Below are 16,040 nucleotides of genomic sequence, written 5' to 3' on the forward strand. Positions count from 1 at the left end.
TCGAGTCCAACTTCCTTTGAAGTCAGTTGAAGTGTTTTTGACTTCAGTGGGAGTTGAAACAAGTCCTTGAGTTGGTAAGAGTTTCTTTAACTTTTGGTAAGATGTTTTTATTGACAAATGGTCTACACAGACAAAGACAATAAACATCTGTGGGCGGAAATCAATTTGTAGGGAACCCCAAATTGCATTTTTTATTGTTCAAGTATCAATCTACTGAAGATGCCATTGTCTTTGTGGCATTTGTCTTATCAAGGGAAATGGCAACAAACTAATATATTGATTGCAGACACTCTCTCTCCTCTCACAATACATCAGAACAATGTAAAAGAGTGACACTTGTGTCTTCCTTGTGAATCCTCATGTCCAATATCTCAATACACTGCAATATGGTGGCTCTGAAGTAGGCACTGCTTTCCAGCAGGGAAATTAAACTGGAAATTAAGTACAGTACATTTATAAAACTTTGTCCAGTATTTCAAACTACAAAAGTACTTTAATGCTAACTAAAGCAATGAACAATACATATTGGAAAGAGTGGGCAAAGTTGTAATTTATACCTCCAAGTAATTCATTGGTTAAATATTTTTTTCTGTTTTAGCTATATTCTAACAATAAAGTAGCATAAAACAAATATGCACTTATGTAGTAACTAAAATCCAGACAGCTCTGAATATCCTTGACTACCTGGAGCACCAAAGGAAAATTGAACAAAATCTGTGGTTATGATTTGTGCTTCAGTAATATGGTCTTTTTGGGATTATGGCTGTCATATTTATGACTTGATTTGTCCCAGTCTATAAACCTTTGCTGGACCAAATTAAAAGACAGTATATGAAAGAATCTAGTTGTGGTTTTTTCTGCTTTTCCAATCTCCTTTCTCCACACTGAAACATGGTTCTTGCAACAAAAAAATTGTTGTAAAAAATACAAATAAACTCTCTTTATTAGTTTTACAATTTATTTTCAATTCCAGGACTGCAGCTAGGATTAACATTACAAAACATGTTCTACTATAGGTATTCGGACCAGAACCTGTTTTCTTAAAAGCATATCCCTCTTTACTACTTCCTTGTCTTTGATCCCATTGGACCCTTAATTGCTCATCTAGCCACCTGGTGCATTGTGTCATAATCCTAGATTGTGAGCTCTCAGGAAGGAATTGTCCCTAGTCTAGTTATCATACAGAACCTAGCACAATGAAGTGCTGATTAGCGCCTTGTCGGCACTACTACAATATAAATAATAGACAATATATTTGTGCAGTACCTCATAAAATGGAGCCCCAGGATTGACTGGAGCCTCTGAGTGCTACAGTGAAGCAAATAAATAATAATAGACTCTTACAGTTTCCAGAGGGAGCAGTTTAGACAAGATCATTTTTAACAGAGCTGTACTTGTAATCAGAATGTCATCCAAAAGAAGCCTTGAAGGAGCAGATTTACTTCTCTTTTTCCCCAGGCAGAGAATCTCCATAGCCAGTAGGCACTAGAAGAAAAAAGGATAGTGAATGGGAAGGCGGGAGGGGGGAGGCAAGTGGGCTTTCAAGTGTGAATATCCCACAATGTCCGTCACATGTTTTTGCTTGTTACCTTAATAAATATGATATAGTGATCACTTAAGGGACCATATGAGGGATCACTTAAGGGTCCCTATCCCACATAAGGCCTGAGGAGGGGAAAAAACGGTCATTTAACCCTGTGACAGGCTGCACCTGAAGGAAAGTCAGAACTGATAATGCCTAATGGCTGATGAAGCCCAGCTCTGTGTGTGGGGCGGGGAGACTGCCAGAGGCATATAAAGAGGAAGCTGGTAGTAAGAAGAGGCTGCAGGAAGGAACTCTGCAGTCACTTCCTAGAGAGCAGGGGAGCTGGTAACTGACAAGGAGGAATTCTAGGCGGGGGAGTAAGCTCTGAGGTTCTGCTGTGGAATACAGAATCCAGCTAGAAACTGAGACAGGGTGAAGTATCCCCAAGGAACAGAGACAGTTCCAGAGGAGTCCAGGGGTTAGCCACACGATAGCGAAAAAGGGTAGGAAGGAGTCCAGAGAGACAGAAATAGGGTCTGGGAGCAAGCAGACCATGGGTGTTAGATATAAGATCCCTGGGCTGGAACCTGGAATAGCGGGTGGGTTTCCCTATCAGCCATTAGGGAAATGGTGCAGTCTGGGCAGTGGAGCAGAAGACAGTTTGTCCAAAGTGACTTTTTGTTACTCCAGAAGAGGAAAGCTATAGTGAGCTGGCTGAAGAGCCAAGACACAAAGATGGAGCAACTGAGTCCAGAGAGAGCGCTGACTCTGTGAGTGCTCTGGGGCTGGAGCACTCATGGGGAAAAAAATGGTGGGTGCTGAGCATCCGTTGGCAGCACCCCCAATCAGCTCCTTACCCACCTCCTGCCCACTGCGATCAGCTGTTCTGTGGCATGCAGGAGGCACTGAGGGGATGGAGAGGTGCAAGGGCACGGTGTGCTCAGGTGGGGGGGCAGAGATGGGTGGGAGGGAGCAGGGCAGAGCAGGGACTTGGGGGAAGGGGTGGAGTGGGGGTGAGGATTCAGGCAGAGTGTGTGTGGGGGGTCAAGCCTCCCCAGCGCATTAGAAAGTTGGTGCCTCTGTAGTTGAGAGCTAATCCCCACATGTGGCCACAAGGAGGTGCCACAGTAGTAAGTAACTAACCGCATGATAAGCCAACAAAATCAGTTTAACAGACTGTTTTCTAAATGTGGGTGGGGAAACTTTAGGATGATGTCTATAGGTGAGAAGTTGACTAATAGATTTTTCTTGTACAATTTTTTTTTAATTGTCACATGGTGATTGCTCACCATATCAGTCCTCTGAGGTTTTTTTAAAGCATGCCAAATGTAGTGCCCTCAAGTGTGAGTTCCAGTTTCCATTCTATTACACTCTTCTCTGCAGGGCATGACTGTCTCAAACAAACTCCTTTTGGAAGGGAAACTTTTTGTATTTACTTTCAGCTCCAAATTAAAAAAAAAATGTCAAGCAATAGTGATCTGGCCCCATAAGTTCTCTGACAAAGGGGAAAGCAGCCTATTTATCAACTGTCCTGACCAGAAATGACACCTGTTTAGTCAGGTTAGCTGTATGGAGTCACCACAGCTAAAACAAGACGAGTAGTAACCTGTTCCTTTCTCATGCATCACCACCATTTACTAAGCTCCAAATTGCAAACTGATTGGTGTTAAATGACACAAGGGATATGTAATTTGTCTGCAGAACTATTATTTACTGGTGATGGTATATAAGAAATACTCATCTTGATTTTCAGAGGTCAGGTGGAGTTTGCAAGAACTGGGGCAATTAGAAAATATCTTCTTGCCTGTATATTGATCAAGACTGTTTGACATGGAAATCATTGAGACAACCCTGAAATTCCATACTACAGTTCTTAAAGTAGGATTGTATTTTGATGTGACTTTAAGGAGAAAATACCCATACCCTCCAAAAAAGGAAAAGAAACAAAAATTCCCTCTAATTTAAAAAAAAAGATGTTGCCCCTGTAAAGATCAGACTACTAGTATCTTCATGTCCCATAGCCACACCTTTCTGGAGTAATGGCTCCTGTACTGTTGTCTGTTTCATGTAGGTGGAAAGATAGCTAGCCACATGTGCTTACTCATTTCCAGCCAAGAGAAGCAATACAAAGAAAGAGAAGAGCAAAAGCTAATAGAGAGTGGGAAGGAATCACACTAAGACAGAAGTTTTCAAACTGGGGGTGACACCCTACAGGGGGCATGGTGGAATGTTTGGGGGTGGGGATGGGGGTGGGAACGGAGGGCGAGTGGCAACACCAGGTAGCTCAGGCCAGCCCTGCATGGTGGGGCTCACTAAGGAAGTGCCACCTCCATCCCCTGACTCACCTCAGCAGGCCACCCACCCTGTAGGTCAGCGTCAATGCCTCTGTTGCCAGTGCTGGCTCCACCCTCAGAGACTGAGACACATGCCTTCTCCCACCCTGAAAACTCTAGAGGAAAGGGTGTGATGGGGTTCCTGGGGTACAACCTGAACTGTGGCACTGCTGAACCCTCTCTCCCACCAACCTGGGGTATTCCTCTCACACTGTGATGCTATGTCAAATCACAAACCTCTGGCAGGTACGGCACTTATGCAGACATCCATAGGCAGAGACACACCCAACTGAGTTAAATGAATGCTCTCTCAGCCATTCATGAACCATCAATAGGAAAACTCCAGACAGTTTCCCCCAGCCTTGCACCCCAGACCTGTACCATCTTGCACTGGTCAGAAGCCTGATCAATGGAAGTTCATTATCCAGTCTGCCCCTTCCTCTATGTGGAGAGGACATACACTAGCCTTTGTAAACTGAGCTGAGATTTCTCAAGCACTTCAGCCAAAACACACTGTTTTAAGTAAAGTAGAAAACAGGTTTATTAACTACAGAAAGATAGATTTTAAGTGATTATAAGTAGCAAGTGTAAAGATCAAAGTTGGTTACTTAAGAAATAAAAATCAATTCACAGTCCGAGTTGTACAAACTAAACAGAATTTGAATAAATCAGCCTCTCGCCCTGACACATGATACAAGCAGGTTGCAGATCTTCAATACCCAGCCTGGGACCACTCTTCACCAGTTCAAAGTTTGTCATCCAGATGTGTTTCCAGGTGTTTAGGTGTGGGAAGATAGAGTGAGGCCAAGTGATTATGTCAGTTCATCTCTTTTACAATTTCTTCCAGCTTGCTGGAAAGATCTTTCGCTATGATCTGGTGGTTAGCCCCCATTGGTCAAGCAGTCTCTATTGTCTATGTGCTCTCTCGAGAAGTCTTCTGGGATGGCTGTTGGGAGCGTACATGGCCTTTAATAGGCCATCAGCACATCTGGCTACTCCATTGTTGGACCAGAAAGACTGATTGTCGGTTTCCCCCGTCTCACAACATATTGCAAAGTTCATAACCTCACATATAATGATAGCACATACAATCCAACAGTATATTGATGTTCAATAGAACAAGACTTAGAATGATACCTCACAAGGCATACTTTGTACAAAATATGTCAATTATATGACAGTGGTGAATATAAGGGTTCCAAGGTGTCACTCTTATGTACAGCATGTAACAGAGGGGCAGGTTTTGGAGGCACAATCAAAAATTGTAACTCAAAAGTGGGGGGGCTCAGGTCAAAAAGGTTGAAAATCACTGCTCTAGGAGGACAAACTGCCATTATATTAAAGACAGCTAAAAATATCAGTATTTTCTTGTGGAAGCAATTGCTTCAATTGCCAAAGGAATGTTATGCAGTCATGTATACAACAGGTAGTCTGTGTAATCATGAATGAAAACAATGTTAAGAGGTGGTCTCTGTTCTTAAAACATCTAAGAATCCCTGTTGTACAGGTGTTAAATTGCAAATGCCTTTTTCATGCTAGATAAAAGGTTTTCAGGTTATCAACTACTGGCAGGAAGACTGGCCTCCTGTCATCTGTTAGCTTTAAGCAAATAAGTAAACTCCAAGCTAAGTGTTCAAACTTCCTAGGCTAGTCCTCTTTCTCTTCAGATAGATTTGGAGCAAGTGCCTAGTTTAGTTTTCAGTGTAGATGACAGATCTTAATGGCATAAGCATCAACCTAAATGCTTGGGTTTAATCCTATTTTACAGTCCTCTATTTGCCACATGTACATAAACAAATGGTGTTTAACAGCCATATGCATAATCTACAGTGAAGTGTAAAAAGGCAAAAGTAAACCTACAAATGTGAAATCCACCAAAGGACATTAATATCTGGCCTTGCAGGCAGCCTTGCTCTTTACATTTAAAAACCTTGCCTGAATCAAACTGCTACACAGCTCACCATTTGTAGTCCTGGAGAACAAAGCAAGCTAAACATTTATAGTGACCGGACTTCATGTGAACTCATACAGAAAACGTCTGCATTTGGCTCTTTCCTTAGTAAATTTGAAGCACTGGAAAAAATCTTACTTTTTTTTTATCAGTTTTGGTGTTTTTCCCTTTTGAGTCATGCATGGAGTGACAATTTGCTTTTCAAAATCCAAGTTTTCTTGCCATAGTTGGCTAATCCAAAACAGTGTCTTCAGCAACATCAACAGTGTAGCTGTGAAGCTGCCAATACTGGCTCCAGCTGTGAAAAACGTTTGTTTGTCTTTTCTTGACTTATCCTCTAAGACAGAACACAGTCAGCTATGTTGTAGATCCCATTGCCTGATATATCCAAGTAGACTCAACTTGTAGTGTGGTATCATGTTCACTGACCAGAAATATAATCTGCTATATAGGAACAACAGGTTATTCAGCCTGCACAATTATTGCCAAAAGTCATGCATTTATTATTTCTGTCAAAAGGCTAGGGGTGGAGTGGTAGGATCTAGAAAATGGTACATGACATCTAACATAATTATGCGCTATAAATTTTGGGTTAAAGAAAGATTCTGTGACCAATGATGTGATCAATTTTTTACATTTTTTCAGACGGCTGGTTTCAGCACCCCAGTCTCTGGCTGGATTATGAGCAGAAATGGTGCTGAGAAACTTATTTTTGTACTATGCTACTTTTGATATAGGGTTATGAAAACCTCTTTTTTTGCAACAGTAAAAAGCCAATGTAATAGAGCTTTAGCTTCTATTTTATTCTTAGAAGTTTGATACTGGAAATTACTCTTCCAGTTGTGATTGAAAACTATTCTAAATGGTTAAGTGATGAGATCATCAAGGTCTTCTTATGCCTATTAGGAAACAAGAGTGAGAACTATCTAGAAGGTGGCACAGAAACTGGTTGAGGCCCTGGTAATAGAGCATTGCAGTGAGCTGTGCTCAACTTATTTGATACAGAGTAATGGGTTGAGAAGTGCAGAGGGGTATGGCTGGTATCTAGAAGCTTCTGGAACATTGGCACGACAAGTGCTAAGAGTCCTATAAGAAGCTGGCTAGCTCATCTCATTTATGAGTCTTTAGTGGCTGTTACAAGGGACCTGTTTCTCATTTTAACTGTAATACATGTAAAAGCTCTTGATGATTACCAGTGATTTTTAAAACAATCATATGTTACCTGGATTTTCTTTGCCCTGTGCTGATTGACTGTTTGCTCCAAAACTCTCCCTCCCTTAGCCTCCTCAGCATGGCTTCACTCCATACTTGTCCCTCTTCCTGCATGCCCTGCCCCCCTCCGTCCATTCCCATTTAGCTTATTTCCTCCTAGGCCTCCGCCCCCTACCAAAATAATGTTGTGACACTAATATGCCACTTGCAGCCCCCACACTGTTCACTCTGCTTATGGTATACCCCTTCCCCCACCCTGTCTCTGTCTTGTCTATTTAGATTGTAGGCTCTTCAGGGCAAGAACTATCCAATACTGTTTGTATAGTGCCAAGCACAAGACAGCCCCGTGCTTCGCACAACTGTATATAAATAAACTATCTGACCTTTCAACTTTAGTCATGTTGAAGTAAGTGGTAGTGTCACAACTCAATGGCCCCCTCCCTCAGCAAATAAATGAACAGTAGTGAAAGCCATTCTAAGCAAAATGTTAAGTCATGAGTGAAGTAGCACAATAGCAGGATTCACTCATCAAAAGAAGTACTCCATATCAAAACTTGGATTCAAGATCCAGGGTGCAATTCAATGAGACTGTCTAAAGGAAAACAGAACATTAGGTTTGATCCTGCAAGGTCTGACATTTTTGCTATCAAGGTTTTGACAACAACAATTTAAGTCCCTGTTTCAAAGCATCCAGGAGCTCTTAATTGACTTCTTTTCAGGTCAAATCTATCTTCATCTGAAAATAAAAAAAGGGTAGCTGCTTGTGTTAAAGACAACTGGAAAGCAGAGACTTAGAAGCTCACAACCTGCTTAAACAAATATAATGTGAACATTACCTTGAATAAAATACAGAATTAGTAACTTTTGAAAGACAAATGCACTTCACACTGGCTACACTTCTATAGACACAAATACAGATCTGCTAGTAGATACCTGTGGCAGGGCACCACAGCATTCTCCTTGCTTCTGTCCCTACTGCACCCACAAACCATCCGGAGACCTCTGCACTGATGCAGTCACCCCTGCTCTTATTTACAGTTTACTATCCCACAATCTTCTAGCTACAAATAGCTTCAGTCTTGCAGCTTCAGGGACAGCTAGCTCCTGCAGCCAGCAGGGAAGAGCTCCCTAATTCTCTGGCTCAGCCCTTTACTTCTCCCCCCAGGCTTCTTTCCTGCCAGCTTTTATGTAGCCCCTGGCTAACAAGGCTGGCAGCTGTCCCCCATTTGTCAATCAGACCTCGGCTTACTCAGCCAAATCCAAGTCCTCTTCCTTGCTTGGAGCTGGCGTGACACAGACCTGGCTCAGATTTCCTGAGCCAGCACCCTGTCACAATACCGTAAAGGGGGAAAACAACCTAAAAATCGATAGGGATACTAATGCACCAATCAAGTAGGTGACTGCACTAACCTGAGAAATGGCCTGTTAATGGCTAAAAATATTCACAGAGGAAAAGTGAGTACCCGCAAAATTGTTTCTACATCTGAAGAGAAAGTGGACGATTATTATTATGTTTAAGTTGCTGATGATGCCAACTAATAATGCAAAAAACCAAGGTCACTTGGTCACTCCATTTATCTGAGAAAATGGAGGTGAAAAAGATGAGGGAACAGCTCGGCCACAATCATTCCTAACTCCTACTATAATAGCTGTTCAGAAGAATGCAGTTACACATATTATGGAAGCCCAAAAATTCCACAGTGACAATCCACTGCATAGGGAAATTAGGCGTTCTTCATTAAAATGTGAGTTAACACTTAATACTTCATTTTTCCAGCTTATACAAAGCTATATTTGGTGACTGAAAGAGGACTGATGTCACAGTGGCCCTAGTCCAACAATCAGGAACATACTGTCACCATATCTGCATGTTCCAACAAGTTCTTGGAATGTATTGGAGACAATTTTTTTATTTCAGAAGATGGAGAAAGCCACAAGGGGAGAGGTTGTTCTAGATTTGATTTTGACAAAAAGAGAAGAACAGATTGAGAATCTGAAAGGCAACTTGGGTGAAAATGGTCATGAAATGATAGAGTTCATGATTCTAAGGGATGGTAGGAGGGAAAACAGCATGATAAAGACAATGGGTTTCAAGAAGGCAGACTTCAGCAAACTTGGAGTTGGTAGATAAAATCCCTTGGGAAGCAAGTCTAAGGAGAAAAAACAGCTCAAGAGAGTTGGCAGTTTTTCAAAGAGACATTATTAAGGGCACAAGGGCAAACTATCCCATTGTGAAGGAGAGATAGGAAGTGTGGCAAGAGACCAGCTTAGGTTATGCAGGAAATCTTCAATTATCTGAAATTCAAAAAAAGAGTCCTACAAAAAGTGAAAACTAGGTCAAATTATAAAGAATGAATATAAACAAATAACACAAGTATGTAGGGACAAAATTAGAAAAACCAAGGCACAAAATGAGATTAAACTAGCTAGAGACATAAAGGGTAACAAGACAAGAACATTCTATAAATACATTATGTTATCTGACCCTCTTTGAAGGTTAATAGTGTTTGGATTATTGGCCAATTGATCTGCGATAAGGTTGTTCCCCCAGAATCAAGCCACACAGAATTCACACTATGGAGTTCAATATCTTGTGGGGAGTCTTGGGGTGGATGAAAAGGACACTCACACTGAGGGCAAAGTAAAACCTTATAGATATCTTTATTAGAATATTGAATAAAGTTATAAAAGATCCAAGCCTCACAATAAGATAGAGAGAATACAATGTGGGGGTTATCTGTGGTATCAGTCTATGCATAAGCTCTTAGAATTGCACACTCACACCCTTTGTTGAGGACCTGGTGGTAAGAGACAAAGGACCAGCCTTGTCTCTGGCATGCCACGGTGTCCAGTGATCCAAGTTCCCCAGTGAGTTGAAGGGTCAAGTGGTAGAGGAGCAGATAGCAATGGAAGAGGCCCAGGAAAGAACAAGTCCCGAACCACATGGTGACTGCCCTGGTATAGGGCCTGAGCAGTCCTCCATGTCCATATTTAGCCTTTTCACTAACACAATACTGAGGTGTACTTATTCTATAGGTTAACATATCGATACGTATAACTGCCGTTTCGGCTCATGATCATACCCGTCACTCCTTGCATAAGTGAATTTGTGGTTATTACTTCCATGTTCCCTCCAGTAGCACCCACTGGAACATTCTATCATTGAGCAAGCTTTTCTTAGTTCCCAGAATGTAAAGCTAACTGCTGATCTATGCCAATGGTTATGGCCTACTTAACCACACTTACACTTCAGCTAATATCTTAAAGGATACAGAGCTGTAGGTTATAATAAAAGCAGCTAAATCTACTGAAGGCAAGCCAGTGAATATAAAAGAGTGAATATAATGGACAGGCTTAGCCTATGGCAATAATTAGAAACAAGAGGAAGACCAAGTACAGGATAGGCCCATTACTCAGTGGGGGCAGGGAAGAAAGGGGACGACAAAAACAGAAAATGTGGAAATTGTGGTGCTAAATAACACTGTTTGTTTTCACTAAAAAGTTTAGTAGCAATTGGACGTCTAACTTAATGAATGCCACTGAAAATGAGTTAGGATCAGAGGCTAAAATAGGGAAAGAACAAGTTAAAAATTACTTAAACAAGTTAGATGTCTTCAAGTCACCAGGGCCTGCTGAAATATGTCCTAGAATACTCAAGGAGCTGACTGAGGAGATATCTGAGCCATTAGTGATTATCTTCAAATAGTCATGGAAGGCAGCTGAGATTCCAGAGGACTGGAAAAGGGTAAATATAGTGCCAATCTATAAAAAGGGGAATAAGGACAATCCAAAATCAGTCAGCTTAACTTCAGTACCCAGAAAGATAATGGAGCAAGTAATTAAGCAATCAATTTGCAGAGACCTAGAAGATAGTAAGGTGATAAGTACCAGCAGGGATTTGTCAAGAACAAATAGTGTCAAACCAACCTAATAGCTTTCTTTGACAGGTAATAAGCCTTATGGATAGGATGTGATATATCTTGACCATCTCATAACAAATGAGGGGCTAGTTTACACTGGTCTACAACATGCCTTGTGTGATCACAGTGCTCTCCCAGCGCTCTAAAAAAACCACCTCAACCAGGGGTGCGACGCCCAGTGCTGGGGCACTGTTTACACTGGCATTTTACAGCACTGCATCTTGCTGAGCTCAGGGGTATGTTTTTTCACATCCTGAGTGAGAAAGTTGCAGCGATGTTATTTGCCAGTGTAGACAAGCCCTAGGGAAATACAACCTAGATGGAGCTACTATAAAGTGGGTACAAAACTGATTGGAAAACCATTACCAAAGACAAGTTATCAGTGGTTCAGTCAAACTGCAAGGGCATATCAAGTGGAGGTACTGCAGGAATCAGTTCTGGCTCTGTTCAATATCTTCATCGGTGATTTAGATAACGGTATAGAGCAGGGGTCAGTAACCTTTCAGAAGCGGTGTGCTGAGTCTTCATTTATTCACTTTAATTTAATGTTTCGCATGCCGGTAATACATTTTAATGTTTTTTAGAAGGTGTCTCTCTATAAGTCTATATATTATATAACTAAACTAGTGTTGTATTGTAAAATAAACAAGGTTTTCAAAATGTTTAAGAAGCTCCATTTAAAATTAAATTAAAATGTTGACCTTACACCGCTGGCCTGCTCAGCCTGCTGCTGGTCTGGGGTTCTATTCACCTAGGCTGGCAGAGGGTTGAGTGGGGCCTGTGGCTGGGACCCCGGCTTGCAAGGGTCCAGCAGCCAGAACCCCAAGCCAGCAGTGGGCTGTGTGGGGCCCACTGCCACTCAGGGGTTCCATCTGCCGTCTCCTGCCAGCCAGGATCCCAGCTGCGGGATCCGCTCAGCCTGCTGCCAGTCTGGGGTCCCGGCCCTGCCCACATACAGTGGGTACCTACCTTCTCCCTGGTTATGGCCCATTCTCTTCCTCTCTCTGCACTGAGCTGAAGGTGGGATTGCACTGAGCACAGGGCTGGGGGTGAAGGGTCTGGCCAGGAACTAGAATGAGAGAGGGGGCTCAGGGTTCGGGCAGGAGGTTTGAGTGTGGGGCACTTACCTAGGCAGCTCCCATTTGATGCAAGGTGTGCAGATAGGAATGTGAGTGGGGGTGTAGGAGCTCCCGTTTGGTGCTCAGGGTGGAGCTGGGGATGCGGGGGCTGCATGGGGGGGCTGGTGATGTGGGGGGATGCAAGAGTCAGGGCAGAGGGCTGGGGGCATGTGAGGGGGGTGCAGGTGTCAGGGTAGGGGAGGCTGGGGATGAGGGGGTGCCAGAGTCAAGGCTGGGGTCATGGGCGGGGTGAAGGAGTCAAGCAGAGGGCTGGGTGTGTATGAGGGAGGCACAGGGCCCAGGGCAGGGGCCTGGGGTGTGTGCGGGGCTCAGGGCAGAGGGTGGTGTGTGGTGGGGGGTCAAGACTCAGGGCAGAGGGCTGAGTGACTGCCTCCCTCAGAACCCCCAACCCCCTCACTCCTTGTCCCCTCACTACCCCCTCCTGGGACCCCTGCCTCTAACTGCCCCCCAGGACCCCATCCTCTATCTAAGCCTCCCTGCTCCTTGTCCCCTGACTGCCCCCTCCTAAGACCCACCCCCACTGTAACTGCCTCCCTACGACCATACCCCCTACCTGTCCCCTGACTGCCCCGACCCTTATCCACACCCCCACCCCCAGACAGACCCCTGGGACTCCCATGCCTATCCAACCGCTCCCCACCCCGATAGGACTCCCAAAACTCCTGATCCATACAACCCTCCCCCTGCTTCCTGCCTGCCTCAACCCCTTTCCACACCCCTGCCTCCTGACAGGACCCCCAGAACTTCTTACTCATCCAACTCCCCCTGTTCCTTGTCCTCTGACTGCCCCCTCCAGAGACCCCCCACCCTAACTGCTCCCCAGGACCCTCCTTGCTCCCTGCCCCTGACTGCCCTGACCCGTATCCACCCCCGACCCTCTGACAGACCCCGGGACTCCCATGCCCCATCTATCTCCACTGCTCCCTGACTGCCCCCTCCAGACACCCCCGCCCCTAACTCCCCTGAGATCCCACCCCCTATCCAACTTAGCCTGCTCCCTGTCCCCTGACTGCCCCCACCCCTTATCCAACCTCCCCGGCCCCCTTACCATGAGGCTCCAAGCAGAGCCAGATATGCTGCCCCACGGGAGTGAGTAGCCTTACCCCCCAGAGCACTGTGCGCATGGTGGCAGGGCTCCGGAAGAGCAAGGAGCGTGTCTCCCTCCCTTGCAGAGCCAAACACTGGCCCGCAGGAGTGCGCAGCTCGGCCCCCAGAGCGCTGTGCACGCGGCGGCAGGGCTCATGGGGAGGGAGGAAGGTGGGGGAGGGGCCGGTGGCTTGCTGTGCTTGGCCGGACCTTGCTGTGCTGGGCAGGATTTTTAATGGCACGCTGGAGTCCAGCGTGCCATTAAAAATTGGCTCACGTGGCGTCTGTGGCATACGTGCCATTGGTTGCCAACCCCTGGTATAGAGAGTACACTTATAAAGTTTGCGGATGATACCAAGTTGGGAGGGGTTGCAAGTGCTTTGGAGGATAGGATTAAAATTCAAAATGATCTGGACAAACTGGAGAAATGGTCTGAAGTAAATAGGATGAAATCCAATAAGGACAAATGCAAAAAATACTCCACTAAGGAAGAAACAATCAGTTGCACACATACAAAATGGAAAATGACTGCCTAGGAAGGAGTAGCGCAGAGAATCACAAGATAAATATGTAACACTATTGCAAAAAAAACAAACATCATTTAAGATGTATTAGCAGGAGTGTTGTAAGCAAGACACAGGAAGAACTTCTTCTGCTCTACTCCAACTGGAGTATTGTGTCCAGTTCTGGGTGGCACATTTCAGGAAAAATATGGAGAACCTGGAGAAATCAGAGAAGAGCAGCAAAAATGATTACAGATTTAGAAAACGTGACCTATGAGTGAAGATAGAAAAAATTGGGTTTGTATAGCATGGAAAAGAGAAGACAAAGGGGACATAACAGTTTTCAAGTATGTAAAAGATTGTTACAAGGAGGGAGAAAAATTGTTTTCTTTAACCTCTGGGGATAGGATAAGAAGCAATGGGCTTAAACTGCAGCAACGGCAGTTTAGGTTGGACATTAGGAAAAATTTCCTGTCAGGGTGGTTAAGCACTGAAATAAATTGCCTAGGGAAGTTGTGGAAACTTCATTATCTAACCTGCTCTTAAAAATCTCCAAACACCTGTCAGGTATGGTCTAGAAGATAATACTTAGTCCTGCCCTGATCCTGCAGGGGACTAGACTAGAAGACCTCTCGAGGTCTCTTCCAGTCCTATGATTCTATGCACCCATATGTTGAAATTTGCAGCCAGCATAAGGAAGGCTTCAAGCCACACATATGCAGCACACATTTTATACAAATAACTCCAGGCAGTTACTAACTCATAAATAAAAATGAAGAAAGTTTGGGGGAAATGTGGTGAGCAGGGATCATAGAAATCAGTTAAAAACAAATTAACTAAACTAAATTTTACTGAAAGTACCAGATCATTTATTCAATGCATGCAACCTCCCCGTCTTGTGGTTGATTTTTGAATGAGCTTTAAATTTACATAACTAAAAATGTTATGTAACTGCTTGTAACTCCAACTGCTTGTAAAAGTTACTCTACTTGGATAGGGGTTTGTGTTTTAATGCATCTCAAATTTCACTTCAGCCTTCAGATGTATTTAAAGTTATGAAAAGATGCCGAAAACTTTAAAGACCATCTCATTGAGTTTGGCAAGGACAAATTTCATATTGATGGTAATGTGCTGTTCTGTACTGTATGGAGCAAGGCTGCCGATGATGTTAGAAGGCAGACAACTGTAGAACACATGGAAAGCTCTAAACAAACTAAATGAAAATGAGGCTGAAACAGCAGGGTCATCGACAACAGTAAAGAAACAATGCACTGGATCGTTCCAGCGTTTTAACAACTGCCAAAGAACAGAGTGTAACTGTCACTTCAGATTTTGTTCAAATGTGCATAAATGCAGACATTCTTCTGCACAAAATGGGTTTACCTGTTGTCAGAGATTTTTTTGAGCAAGCTCATTAGGGAATGGCACTGCCTCCCTAAGTCAGATCAATTGTATTCCCATTACTTACCAACTGTTTTTGAAGAGAAAAAACAGTGCCTTCTCAATGACCTGAAAGGAGACTCTATTGCTATGATTGCTGACAAAACACTTCCAAAATAGACCAGTTTTCAATATTTTATTTCAGGTGCTCAAGGTAGATTCTCCTAAGCATGCTGACATTACCACAATACAGCTTGTAAAGACAATGTACCTCAGCAAAGTTATATATGCCCCCATTTCACAAGCCTTTACTTCTTGGAATTCAGCACCCCATCACTTGATCAAATATTAGCATTTGTAACAGACAGTATGAGCTACATGGCAAAGGCTTGAAATGATATGCTTTGCAACCTATGGTCAAACTGTGTTTGTCTTCATTGCTACGCACATATAGTCACTCTGGCAGGAAATACTTGGCAAGTACCTTTAAGTGGATCACTTTGAGATTAAGTCAATTTTAGTGAAATCTCCAGCTCGTCGTAAACAATACTTGAGATATCTGAGTAAATAGCGTTGATTCACCAACACTTCCACTCGAACCAATTGGGACCAGTTGGAATACATGGTTCAATTATATAAAATACAATGTACAGTACTACCAGTTCTACCATGGGTTCAAGGAGCATGAACAAATGGAACATGGGGATACATTTGTTCTGCTGGAGCTAGCTACCTTTTAGCAGCAGCATGCAGACCTGAAATACATTGCAGAGAACTGCAGACACTTGGTGACCATACTGGATATTTTGCAGTCCTAAAAATACCAAATGCACAAAGTGTACAACGTTTTCCTAGATTTAATTTCATGTCTAGAGCATCTTGCATCAACTGAAAATGCAAATAGATCTGCAGCTGCTCAAAGCACTGCTGAAAAACAGACAGTACAAGCTAAAAAATAAACAACCAGCACTTAATTTTCTCCATGCTGTTC

Source organism: Chelonoidis abingdonii, chromosome 2, assembly GCF_003597395.2.
Source record: "Chelonoidis abingdonii isolate Lonesome George chromosome 2, CheloAbing_2.0, whole genome shotgun sequence".
Classification (NCBI taxonomy): domain Eukaryota; kingdom Metazoa; phylum Chordata; order Testudines; family Testudinidae; genus Chelonoidis; species Chelonoidis abingdonii.